This window comes from Talpa europaea (assembly GCF_964194135.1).
Source record: "Talpa europaea genome assembly, chromosome: 4".
NCBI classification, from domain to species: domain Eukaryota; kingdom Metazoa; phylum Chordata; class Mammalia; order Eulipotyphla; family Talpidae; genus Talpa; species Talpa europaea.
The window spans coordinates 1033794-1046372 of record NC_140070.1 but is presented as its reverse complement, the minus strand read 5'-3'; positions in this window follow the sequence as shown (position 1 = coordinate 1046372).

The following is a 12579-nucleotide window of genomic DNA, read 5'->3' as shown; positions in this document are numbered from 1 at the left end:
TCCGTGTTCTGCCCAGGGCAGGGCCGGGGCCCACCCAGGCTGGCAGCCAGACCCTTGGCGAGCCCCCCAGCCCCTGTCGCAGCCCCCCACCCCTTGTCTCCAAAGAAACCGCGGTTGGTGGCCCCCGAGGGTCGTCCTCACCCACCCGAGGAGGACTGGCCAGACTCTGGACCCTGGGGCGGGGACGGCCCGCAGGAGGAGATACTCTTGTGTAAGGTGCTCGGGGGCACATCCACACCGCCCTGCCCTGCCCTGCCTGCACAGGAGCTACCCGCTTTCTATAGATTGTTTTCTTCCTCCTGAGATGGCGGAGTGTTGCTTCCACCTCAGGAAGGGAGACAACCCCAGGGAGAGTCACCCGGGGTGACTCCCCCCTCAGATCTCACCCTCCCGCACAGGCCAGGAGGGCTTGGCACAGGAGGGGCGGGACCGGGCGGGGCTCCTGGAGCCCTCCTGGGAGGGTGGGTGCACAGTGAGGGCTGCGTCGCTGGTGTGACACGCGCGATGGCGGCTCCCGCCGTAACCCCTGTCGGAGCCCACCTGTACACGCGCTGCACGCAGCGTGCATGTGCACACGTATCATGCGGCACTCCCTGCACGCGCGGTCCATGTGGCGTGTTTTAACAGACCTTTTTATTCATGATTGTCCTGACAGCATGTTCTAAACGTCCTTTTCCCTTTCCCCTAAGACAATTTTTAATGTTTATAAAAGCAGACGAGCTACCGATGTTTCAAAAGAAACAAGCCGTCACCCACGGGGGCACAAGGACACCCTCCGAGCTGCCGAGAGGCGGCCTCTGGACAGGAGACGCCCACTTGGTGCCCCCCGGGCTGGCTGGGAGGAGCCCCCCAGGCCGGCTCTTTCTGTGGGTGTGGGGGGGGGGGTTGGCCTGCCGGCGTCTCTCCATAAATCACATCTGAGGAAACGTGATTTGGGATGAGATGCTTTGTGTTTTTTAAGAGACCATTTTAATCAGCAGGGGCGGCTTCGAAGCCCTTAAATATCAGGGGGACCAGGAATAAGCTCAGGGCGCAGCCGGGGCGAGAGGAGGGAAGGGGAGGGAAGGGCTTTGCGCTGAGTCTGGTGGCGGGAAGCAGGCGGAGCCCCGCGGGGGATGGAGTGAGGAGTGTCCTAGAGGGAGGCTGTGACTGGAGACCGAGTGGAGACAACAGGGTTTCAGCCCTGAGGGGGGAAACCCTTGGGCATGAAATGAACTAAATTTGCTAAACAAAAGCTTTTAGAAACGTTTACAAAATGTCCTTCTAGCAAGACCAGGGTATTGATTTCACGTTGTGTGTTGAGGTTGCGAAGAAAGCTTCCCAGGGCGCCTGCAAAGGCAGGGGGTGTTCGGGGCTCTGCAAGGCCTGGTCCTCTGAGCTGCCGTCGGCGGTCCCAGGAGCGCGCTGCGACCGCAGCCAATGCCCGGCTGCCGGGGGAGAGAGACATGACGTTATCTCAAGGGTGGGCGCGCACAGAGGAGCAAAGATGTAACCCCCCGTCATGTCCACACGTGAACAACTAACAGTCCAGACGCAGACATCGCTGTTGGCGAAGCAGGGGGGAAACAGCTTTCAGGAGATCATCATCTGACGAAACATGATCCAGTCACATCTAAACCAGCAGATCTCTGTGTCGCGTGGAATCCGGGCTCAGTTTCCATCCTGGGGGTTACAGCAATTTCCCTGGCAGTGGCCACAGCCCATCGCACTAGAAAACATACACCCCACATTCCTGCAGTGCCCTTCACGGCCAGGGGCTCCGAGGGGTGCAGGGGACTAGCGGGGAGAGCCTGCCTCTCCGTGCCCCGCACAAAGCGGGGTCGCTTCCCCCCTCCCGCACTTGCTGCTTGAACTCTGTCCATCCAGAGACCCAGGCAGGCGGCAGAGAGCCTGTGCGCCCCACTCCATCCCGAGCGTTCAGACCAGCGTAGGCCAGCACCCCAGCAAGGAGAAGAGGCCCCAGCATCGCCCGAGGAATCCAGGAACCCTGAAATATATGAGGCAAAACTGCTTTGTCTTCTCAGAGACTAGAATGCTTTTCAGGAAATTGCCCGGCTCCCAGTTTAGAGTTGTCCAGTCGTGTAAACAGCGTCCCCCACAGTTACAAATCAAGGCATTTATAGGGCTTAACAGTGATGCCCTTGAATACAGACCTTCCCATTTAGGACACTCGAGTCGCTCTTGTCCCGGGTCAAGGCCTGGAGGGCCAGTAGGAGCGTCCTGTCTCTTCAGTTCACACATGCAGGCCGACACCCTCCCCACAGTGTTTTCTCTCCCCCTCTGCTTGCGTCCTGAGATAAAGCCCAGTGGGATTAGAGTGTTTGTCTCCCCGTCCACGCGCACCGGCTGAAATGTTGAGGGCGGCAGATAGCAGCGTCACGAGAGGGAAAGAAGGGCTTGAAGGGTCAGACAATTGCCGAGTAACCGTTGGGTGAAATATTTTTATTGAAAAGCAATTACAACAAAATGAAAGACAGCAGGTGTGTTCTTCCTAAATCACGAGAGAAATGTCAGCCAGAGAAAGCAGGCATCGCTACCATTTAAGATCCGTTTCTCCTAGTAACAGACTCCAAATGCTGATGGAATTACAAAGACTTAACGTCCTCGTGGATGGATTAAAACCTCAAGGACCCATTTCCTTCTGAGACCATCATGCTTTAATTCAATGTGAACATTTATCTTCACTGATGTTAACAGGAATTGTAAGTTCCATTTCCTCGGTGGCTTCCCCCACCATTAGCGCAAGCCTGAGGGCTTGGACAGAAAGGGTCCTAAACTCTCCGACTCTTGATGGGTTTTGAAAGAGCTGCTGCCTCTCAGGCTGTGGAGTGCCGCTTAGGACGGAAATAGCTGCTTCCCTTTAAGTTTCAAGAAGGCCCAACAGAAAGATGCAGAGAAGTGTGCAGGTCATCCTGTTTGGTACCTCCAAAGCGCATGCCTTGTGACAGGTCTCATGTCATTTCAGGTATCCTTATTTATAAGCACATACATGCTATGAGCGAGCATGCAAGCAGTGCAGATTTCCACGTGAAGGCATGTTTTCACGACGTGTCTGTCACGTGGCCCTCACGTGGAGAGCAGTGCTAGAGCAGCTCCCGCGGCCTGACCGGCTCCATCTGCTCTCAGGCTTGGCAGTGCCAAATGCCAGCGCCACCTGAAAGCACAGTTTTGTTACATTAACTGCTACTGAAATTGTTAGGGGGAAAGGCTGTGCTCAAGCTAATTCCACACAGGCTTTGTGGACTCCACCCCCACCCCAGGCCAAAGCCAAAGACACTGGGAACCCCACATCCCATCACCACCACAGGGAAGGTGGCTGGGACCTGAGGGTGGGGTTCAGCAGCCAGATTGGTATAAAGCCAGACACGTGGGCTTTGGGGGGGGGTCCCCCATTTTGGCTCTCCGCCAGCTCGCAGCGTCCGGCCAGCTCGGAGAGTGACTTTGGGTTTCCAGGTCGGCGGATCGGGTAGGACGCATGAAAGACTTTATTTCCTATTTCCTCCCTGAGTTGTCCATTTTCCTTATTTCCTTTTCCCTTGTAAATAAACCTTTTATTAACCCTTTGTGTGTGCCTGCCGTGGAGTATTCATAGTCCCTTTTAAGCGCGCGGGTGAGGACCCACAGCCAGGCCACCCGTTCAATATCGGGGCTGCCCTATAACAAGGTCACCTGCCACAGCCGTCACTGACAGCCCGGAGACTAAACCCCGGGAGACAAATGGCTCCCGCCCCCCTCCCTCCAGCGCAACCCAGGCTCTTGGTCTTCAGAACATGGCTGCTTCCTGCGGGTCTCCACAGAGTACGCGGCCGGGGGTGGGATGTAACTTTTCATAGTCCATTCAGGTTTCTAATGCATCATTATTTTGAAATGAACATAAAATTATTTCTACTCAAAGTTGCAGTTTTTAAAATTCTTCTTGGCTGGATATACTTGCAAGGTGGAGGCCAACTTCTAGAAATCAATGATTTTCAACAAGAAGCGGAGGAAGAAAATATCACAAGAGGCCTGATACCCCACGGCGATGAAAGCCCTGTATAAAGCAGATTCTCTTCTCAATGAATAGGTTTTCTTCTAAATAGATTATCAAATTATAGGCGGGACTTCCATATTATATCTTACTTTAAAACAGGTTTAACTGACCAAAAACCAATTTGCAGTCTCAAAAACATAGCAAGACACCCCCTAACAGAGAACTCCCGAGTTATTCCCGAAGACAACCCTCTGTCAGGGTGCCCGGGCGCATGCAGGCTCCACCCCATCGCTGGGACGGCCCTCGCTGGGAACCTATCGCGTCTTGGGGATTTTAACCCTCCCAGCGTTCTGCCAGTTGGGGGAGCGAGCCCGGCTCACAGATGTGGAAACTGAGGCGGTATTTTTCTGGCTCCAGGCTGGCTGAGGCCCCGTGTGAAGGCATCTGGCAGAAGTCGCGCCCAGGCCTGTGGCCGGCTCTGCTCCGGGAAGGAAGCGGGCCTGGGCGGCCGCCCCTGCTTCCCTGGACACGGCGTCGCCCACGGAGACCTCCTCGAGCAGGAACCGCTGCTGCGCAGCCCCCTCGGGGAAATGGCTGGAGGTTGTTTCTGTTCGGGGCCTGCGTGAGCGTCGAGGCTGCAAGCGCACTGGAGGGCGGGAGCGGGCGAGCCCTTGCCGGTGACGCGCGGACCGGGGCTGGAGGCCTGGGCGCTGGCGCCCGCGCTGACCGCGCTCTGTCTCCGCTCGCCACGCGGGGCCGGAGCGCAGCCCACGGCTTGGAGATTGGGCGGGGCCGCCGCTCCGCCCCCGCTGCTCCTGGGCCTCTGCCTCGCGCTTCACTCAGCTCTGCGGGCGTGGAGGCCTCTGCCCGCGCGTCCTCCGGCTCCGCCCTGCAGAGCGTCCACGCTGCGGAGCGTCCACGCTGCGGAGCGTCCATCCTGCGGAGCATCCATGCTGTGGAGCGTCCACCCTGCGGAGCGTCCACCCTGTGGAGCGTCCACCCTGCGCAGCATCCACCCTGCGGAGCGTCCATCCTGCGGAGCATCCATCCTGCGCAGCATCCACCCTGCGGAGCGTCCACCCTGCGGAGCATCCATCCTGCGGAGCGTCCACCCTGCGGAGCGTCCACCCTGCGGAGCGTCCACCCTGCGCAGCATCCACCCTGCGGAGCATCCATCCTGCGGAGCATCCATCCTGCGGAGCGTCCACCCTGCGGAGCGTCCACCCTGCGCAGCATCCACCCTGCAGAGTGTCCACCCTGCGGAGCGTCCACCCTGCGGAGCGTCCACCCTGCGCAGCATCCACCCTGCGGAGTGTCCACCCTGCGGAGCGTCCACCCTGCGGAGCGTCCGCCCTGCGCAGCATCCACCCTGCGGAGTGTCCACCCTGCGGAGCGTCCGCCCTGCGCAGCATCCACCCTGCGGAGTGTCCACCCTGCGGAGCGTCCGCCCTGCGCAGCATCCACCCTGCGGAGTGTCCACCCTGCGGAGCGTCCACCCTGCGCAGCATCCATCCTGCGGAGCGTCCACCCTGCGGAGCGTCCACCCTGCGGAGCGTCCACCCTGCGGAGCGTCCACCCTGCGCAGCATCCACCCTGCGGAGTGTCCACCCTGCGGAGCGTCCACCCTGCGGAGCGTCCGCCCTGCGCAGCATCCACCCTGCGGAGCGTCCACCCTGCGGAGCATCCATCCTGCGGAGCATCCATCCTGCGGAGCGTCCACCCTGCGCAGCATCCACCCTGCGGAGTGTCCACCCTGCGGAGCGTCCACCCTGCGGAGCGTCCACCCTGCGCAGCATCCACCCTGCGGAGCGTCCACCCTGCGGAGCGTCCACCCTGCGGAGCGTCCACCCTGCGGAGCGTCCACCCTGCGCAGCATCCACCCTGCGGAGTGTCCACCCTGCGGAGCGTCCACCCTGCGGAGCGTCCACCCTGCGCAGCATCCACCCTGCGGAGCGTCCACCCTGCGGAGCGTCCACCCTGCGCAGCATCCACCCTGTGGAGTGCCACCCTGCGGAGCAGCGGCTCGCAAAGCCACGTGCAGCCGCCGGCGCGGAGCGCGAGCTTCGCTGTCGGGGGCGCGAGGGTCAACACCTTGCCGCCTTCGCGCCCAAGTGCGCACGCGTCGCTTCTGCGCTTGTTCGCTGTTTTTCAACCAAACCTCCTAATCCCGCCCCAAACTGCCTCCCTCCCGGCACAGGCCGCAGCCTGGTCGCAAGCGCTGCAGGAGGCGCCGCGTCTCCCTCTCACCCGCCCCCTCCCAACAGCCGTCGCTGGGCCGGGGTCCCTCCAGCAAGACCCCCGCGTGGGCAGCGTCTGTCCCGCCCCCTCCCTGCAGCCGCCTCGTGCGCCCGGCTCCTCGTGCCACGGCCCCGCGGCCTGGCGGGAGCGCCCCAGCCGCCCTGGGCCCGGAGCCCGCGGGCGCATCTCGTTTCTCCGGGCACGGAGGCCCAGAGGCCGCCTGGTCTGCACCGGGGTTCAGAACAGGGAACCCCAACCCCGGCGCGGAGCCGCGGCGGTTCTGCTCCCCGCGGGCGCCCGAGGCGCCGCGGGGCACACGGTCAGGCTCGGCCTCCTCGCGGGTCGGTGGTCGCGTCCCGACAGCCCGGCCCGGCAGGGTCTGGACAGGCGCTCCTTTGTTCGGCGCACGCCCAAGCACTGGATCTGTGTGTGTCAGTTGTGAAAGGGGCAGTGTCCTTGATTCTTCTTCTTCAGGCTGGCGGTGTGCAAGGGGGCGGCTGGATTCTGGGTGCGGATTTTGCACCCTGCTACTTTACTGAGCTGGTTGATTATTTTGAGTAGCTTTTCACTCTACTAGAGGACCCGGCAATTCCACTCCTAGGGATCTACCCCAAGGACACAAAAGCATTGATTCCAAAGGGCACCTGCACCCCTCTGTTTACTGTAGCACTATTTAAAACAGGCAAAACCTGGACACAACCCAAATGCCCAAAAATAGATGACTGAATGAGGAAGATGTGGCACATACACACCATGGAATATTACTCAGCCGTCAAAAAAGATAAACTCCTGCCATTCGCAGCAACGGGGATGGACCTAGAAGGAATTACGCTCAGTGAAATAAGCCAGAAGGAAAAAGAAAAATATCAGATGGCTTCACTTCTAGGAGGAATGTAGGGGAACCCAGTAAGACATCAGTGTAGAAAAATAGTAACAGTACAGAACACAACAGAGCAAAAAACAGACAATCATAAACCAGAGACGTCCTGCAGGGAGGAGGGGGGAGGGGGATCAGAGGGCGGGAGGGAGGAACCCAGGGGGCTGGGGTGATGGCACGGGTGCCCTGGGGAAGGAGACCCTAAGGGGACTCCCCTGAGGGGGTGGGGGATGCAAATGTTGTTTAAAAATAACAAAAATAAATTATTAAAAAAATGCGTTCTTCACAGAGGTTTTAGGATCTCAAATGTCCGTCAGCCAGAGAAATACGTCAGGTGCCACCGTGTGAGATTAGAAACACAAAAATGTCCAACTTTTGAAAAAAAACAAGAAACTTAGGCGAACATCTTAACCTCGTTTCTTTTTTATTCTGCAAACCATGGGATTTAACACACATTAGGGTTTTGATGAACGTAACTTTTTCATTTTCGCAGCGGTGTAGAGGCTAGGAGGCTGATAAGGCAAAGGCAAAATTCTCACTTGAAACTGTTCTTCAAATCTCTTTCCCTCTTAGTCTTTAAAATCCTCTACTCAGTTCTGGAAATGATGAAACAACAATAAATTAATTCTCAGTAGCTGATCAAAGAGAGCATAAAATCTTAAGTTGATTGATCTATTTGAAATGCAGAAAATACTGAAATGTAATTTTTATCTGTCACTACACAACATGTAATCTTAATGAAAAGCATTATGTGACAGGGTCCTTTTGAAGTTTGTACTTCCCAGAATGCACACGGCACGAACATGCATATGGTCATTAAGGATCCTTACGTAATTTTCATTTTTATGTGCATAGTCACTCTAATAATGTCTTCATAAGTTAATACTTGTGTTGACCACGCTGTTGCAATGCGTGTTCAGTCAGAAAACGTCAGCAGCTCTCCCAGCGGAGACCGGTCCTGCCCGCGGGGGGCCAGCCCCACTCAGCTCCTGCCGAAGCCGGGATGTCACACACGGCAGCACCGGGGTCCCGGCCATAAAGGCAAGAAACGCCGTCTGGGGTTTGGGGGGTAAGTCATGGGAGACCCACCTCCGAGGAGCCTCGTTCCGAGGGACGGATGGAGGTGGGGGCAGAAGTGAGCAGGGAGCAGAGGGCCCAGGGCCCCCAGGACCCCTCGGCAGGGCCTCAGGGCCGGGCTAGCTGCGGTGCCCCCCTCCTAGCCACCTCCCTCCCGGTGAAGTCACTGCTGCTTTCATGCACTCCGGGAGTTAACCACACACGTTGGGTTCATTTCAGAGTGTTTAAAAATCACACTTGGCTGACGGGTCAATCGTCGTCATGATCATATTCCCGGGAGGACAGCTTCACCCGACACGTGGGGCTCCCTCACTCCCCCGGAGCCCGGCCCCACGCGCCCCATCTCCCCACCCTCTGCCCCTCCGGGTCGCCGCCATATTCTCAGAGTCTAAGTATTTCTTGTTCCGTTTCTCCAGTTTGTTCTCTTTGGTTCCTGACCCACACGAGAGTGACACCATCGTGACTCTCTCGCTCCCTTTCCGACTCGCTCTGTGCGGTCACCTCAAGGGCATCGGTATCGTTGCCAAAGGCACCATCTCATCATTTTAGTAGCCGAGGGGCAGCCGTTGCCTGTACGGCCCCTGACTTCCTCCTGCGGCTGCAGGGGACCGGCCCTGGCGTGGTTCCGTGGCTCGGCCGTCACGAGTCACGTGGCCGCGAGTGCAGGAGCGGAAGTACTTTGTGTCAGAGTTTTCATCCCCGTTGGGCAGGTGCCTAGGAGGGGCGCTGCTGGGCCACCGCAGTCCCGTCGCGGTCTCTGTGAGGAATCGCCACTCCATTTTCAACTGAGGCTGCCACAAGGACACCCCCACGACGCGTGAGCGTTCCCGGCCTCGGCGCCCTGGGCAGCACTTGCCCCTGGCCGCTGTGATGAGGACCCTTCTCACGGGGCGAGGGCTCCCCTGTGGGTTGATGTGCGTGTCCCCGGCAGTCGGTGACGCCGAGACTGTCCACTGCGCCGTGGCCCATCTGCGCACACGCGTGCCGGCCCGTGACATCGCTGGAACAAGTCCACGGCCACCCGAGGCCCTCCAGGGACCCACACCCAGATTAGAAGCTGCATGGCTTTAAGAGAGGTGGAGGATAAAGGTGGCAACAGATCAGAGAAATCTTGATCTTCCGACATGAAAGGCTTAGGCCGGGTAAGCATTTCACAGGAGAACATCAAAGGAAAAGGCTCGGCCCTTACTAGGGCTCGGCCCCCTCGGACATGCCCTGCCTTTTCCACAGCCGCTTTCTGCTCACAGCAGCCCCGTGACGAAGCCCTTCGCTTCTTTCTCGGTCAGGTGTCCCTGGGTCCCGCGTCCCCTTCGGTTTGGAGGTACCTGTCATTTGTCCTGTTTGAGAACCATCCAACGCGGAGGTCAAATGCCTGTTCTCGGCTCTGCCGATGATGAGCGGGACGGTCCAGTCCAGCTGACACCCAGGTTCTGATCCAGGGGACCCAGAACCACAGCCCCCCACCCTGGAGCGGTCCCCTTGCCGGGCTCCCCGGCGGACACTCCTTGGGGCTTTGTTTCTTTTCTAGTCTTAAAAAAACACCAAACCAAACCAACTCTGCGCTGCACCGTGGAGCACAGGCCTCCCTGACCTCCCACAGCAACAGCTGGTTATTTTCTGGCCGCCTACACGGCCACTCCCCGCTTGTTTCCTCGCGTTGTCTGCTGTCTCAGCATCGCCCCCGACTGCTCTGTGGCGAACAGACTTAACTCAGAAAAGACCTTTCTGGAGCCACAAAGTCCTGCGGGTTAGACTCCCCCAGCCTGAACGGGGGGACCCGTTTCTCTTTCTCCGCCACCGGGAAGCACATGGGGGCAGGAGCTGCGTGTCCCATCACGCAGCTGCACGCTTTCAAGCGACTCCCTGTGTGTCGAAGCCTCGGATGACTGTGACTGCACGAATTTAATTAGTTATATTTGGAAGAACTGGAGGACATATTTTAATTAGATGCCCTTAAAAATATTTCTCATTACAGTCTTGAATTCCACGCGAGTCCTCGGGCGCGGCGTCTATGCCTCGCAGAAGCGGGGAGACAGGGGCGAGTCCAGAGCTCTGAGGCCCTGGAGCCGGCCCCGGGGGCTTCCATTACCATCCCCAGAACCTGGGTGCGGGGGTTGCAGGCCTCTGCCTACTAGTGTTTGCAAGCTCTGTGGTGTATAATTATTTCAATATAAAAAAGTTTTAAAATCTGCCTCTTTTAAAAAATCACAGATGTAAAGATAAATGAAATCAGAGCAGGGGAAGGGTCATATTTCAGCAGAATTTACAAATAATTGAAAACATGAAACAAACTGGTGCCAAAGGAACAGCGTGTTAGGAGTTAACATTGCTAATTTTTTTTTTTTTTTAGTGAACAACAACAACAATATAACCAGAAACTATGTTGGAGTTGAGAAATACAGTCATGAAAGAATTATTTTAAATTATTTTTATATGAAATCTACATCTTTCATGATTAAAGTAAGAGATGTTACTTCCAAAAAATGGAAAATACACTTTTCCAAAGTCCTTGAGAGTGTGTGTGCGTGTGTGTGTGTGTGTGTGAGTGAGGAACGAACTGATAAAAGACAAGCACTTAATGCCCAATATTCAAAAAATACAATTTCGAATGTGAAGCAATTTCTCCAAAAAGGAGATAAGGCAGAACTCCCTGGTGACGACCATGCCAGCTTAGCGTCTTACGCACAGACTAGCTCCATCCTACCATTTTAGAATATTTGAAGAAACTAAGAAAGAACACAAAAACACTTTGTTTACTCCAACAGGCATTTTATTTTCTTAAAAAATAATAAAACAGCCGTGCTAAGTAGGGTCAGCCCGGTGTGAAGAGAATGACGGAGTCTTCAGAACCTTTCCTTTGGATGTTCTCCAATTAAATGCTTACACCTGCTTCATCTTTAATGTCGGAAAGATCAAGATTCGTCTGATCAGCCCAGGAAGGGGACTTTGAGGATAGAGAATCTTCTAATGTTAAATCACGAAATCACAATCCTTTGAGGATGGAAGTGGCTCACAGTTAAGTAATTGGAATATTTTGGTGGTGACTACAACACTCGAGGAGGAGCTGACGGGTTCGTGGAAGTCTCCTTTGCTGGGAGATCAAGTAGTTGGGAAGAGTTTTCGGGCGCAGGCGCCGTGGAAAATGCGCAGAAACCCAGAAAGCACCTCTGGGTCTGCTCGCGGTGGGCCTGCGCTGGGGAGGGGGCTCCGCTTGGATCTTCTGTCCACACGCGGGGCCTGGCTGTCTTGGGGACTCATTTTGTGAGCAGGCGACCGAGGGGTGCCGGGGAGAGGCCCCGGGAAGAGGCGCCGGGAAGCCGCAGCGACTTCTGGGGAGAGGTAAGGCAGCGTCTGGGGTCTCAAAAAAGGATGGAAAAACCCAGTCTCTGCTCCTTTGACGAGGACGGGTCTCGAGAAGGGGAGGCCGGCGCCGGCACCAGCCCGGGGAGAGCAGGTTTCTGCCTGCGTGGCTTTTCCTTACATCACCTTTGGATCGAGGGGACCTTGGTGCCCAAGACTGGATGTGCTGTGGGGGTTCAGGCTCACGCCCCCGTCGGTGGCCCGCCATCTCCACACTGTCCCCTGGGCGCTCCCCTTTCCTCTTCCCGGACCCTGGGAGCTCAGTTCTGTGGACTCTTAGGGTCGTTTCAGTTGTTTCGTCTTTTCCTTTGCTGTGTTTCTTCAAGCCCCATAGACGTGAAAGCCTCTGCTGCCTCCTGCTTCTGACTGATTTCACTCAGCATCGTCCGCTCCGGCTCCGTCCACCTGCACAGGACGCCCAGTCCACGGCGTCCAGAGACCACGTCGTGTTGGCTGAGGCATCTGTCCCGGGGCTTCTCGGGGACCTGCCCACGTAGCTCCTCTGCCCGTTGTTCCGTCGGGGCTTGGTGTTCTTTCTGCGAGGTCGTGCGTGGGGCCTGGCCAGGCCCCTGCGATGTGCTAGCATCTTCTCCCGTGTGGAAGGGGATTTTCATTTCCAAGATAGTTTCTTTTCTGCTGCAGAACTGTTGGGTTGGATGTGGTCCCACCTGTTTATTTTTGCTTCCGTGTCCCTTGCGGTTGTAAACCACGCTCCAGAGACATCACGGAGCCAGCATCATGGAGCGTTTGGCCATCTTTTCTTGCATGTAGTTTACAGTTTCAGGTCTGCCATCCCCGTTGAGTCCATTTTTGTGTGTGGTCTGGTTCCGTGCTGTCGCGTGACTGCCCCGTCTCCCCAGCACCTCTGTCGAGGGACGTTCCCTTCCCACTGCACGTCCTCGGCTCCTTCGTCGTCAGTTACGTGTGGGTTTCTCTCCAGGCTCTCAATGCCACTCCATCGGTCTGTGTGTCTATTTTCATTCCAGGATGATAATGTTTTGACTATTATAAGTTTGTAGTATAGTTTGAAGCTGGGGGCGCGATTTCCCATCCTTTG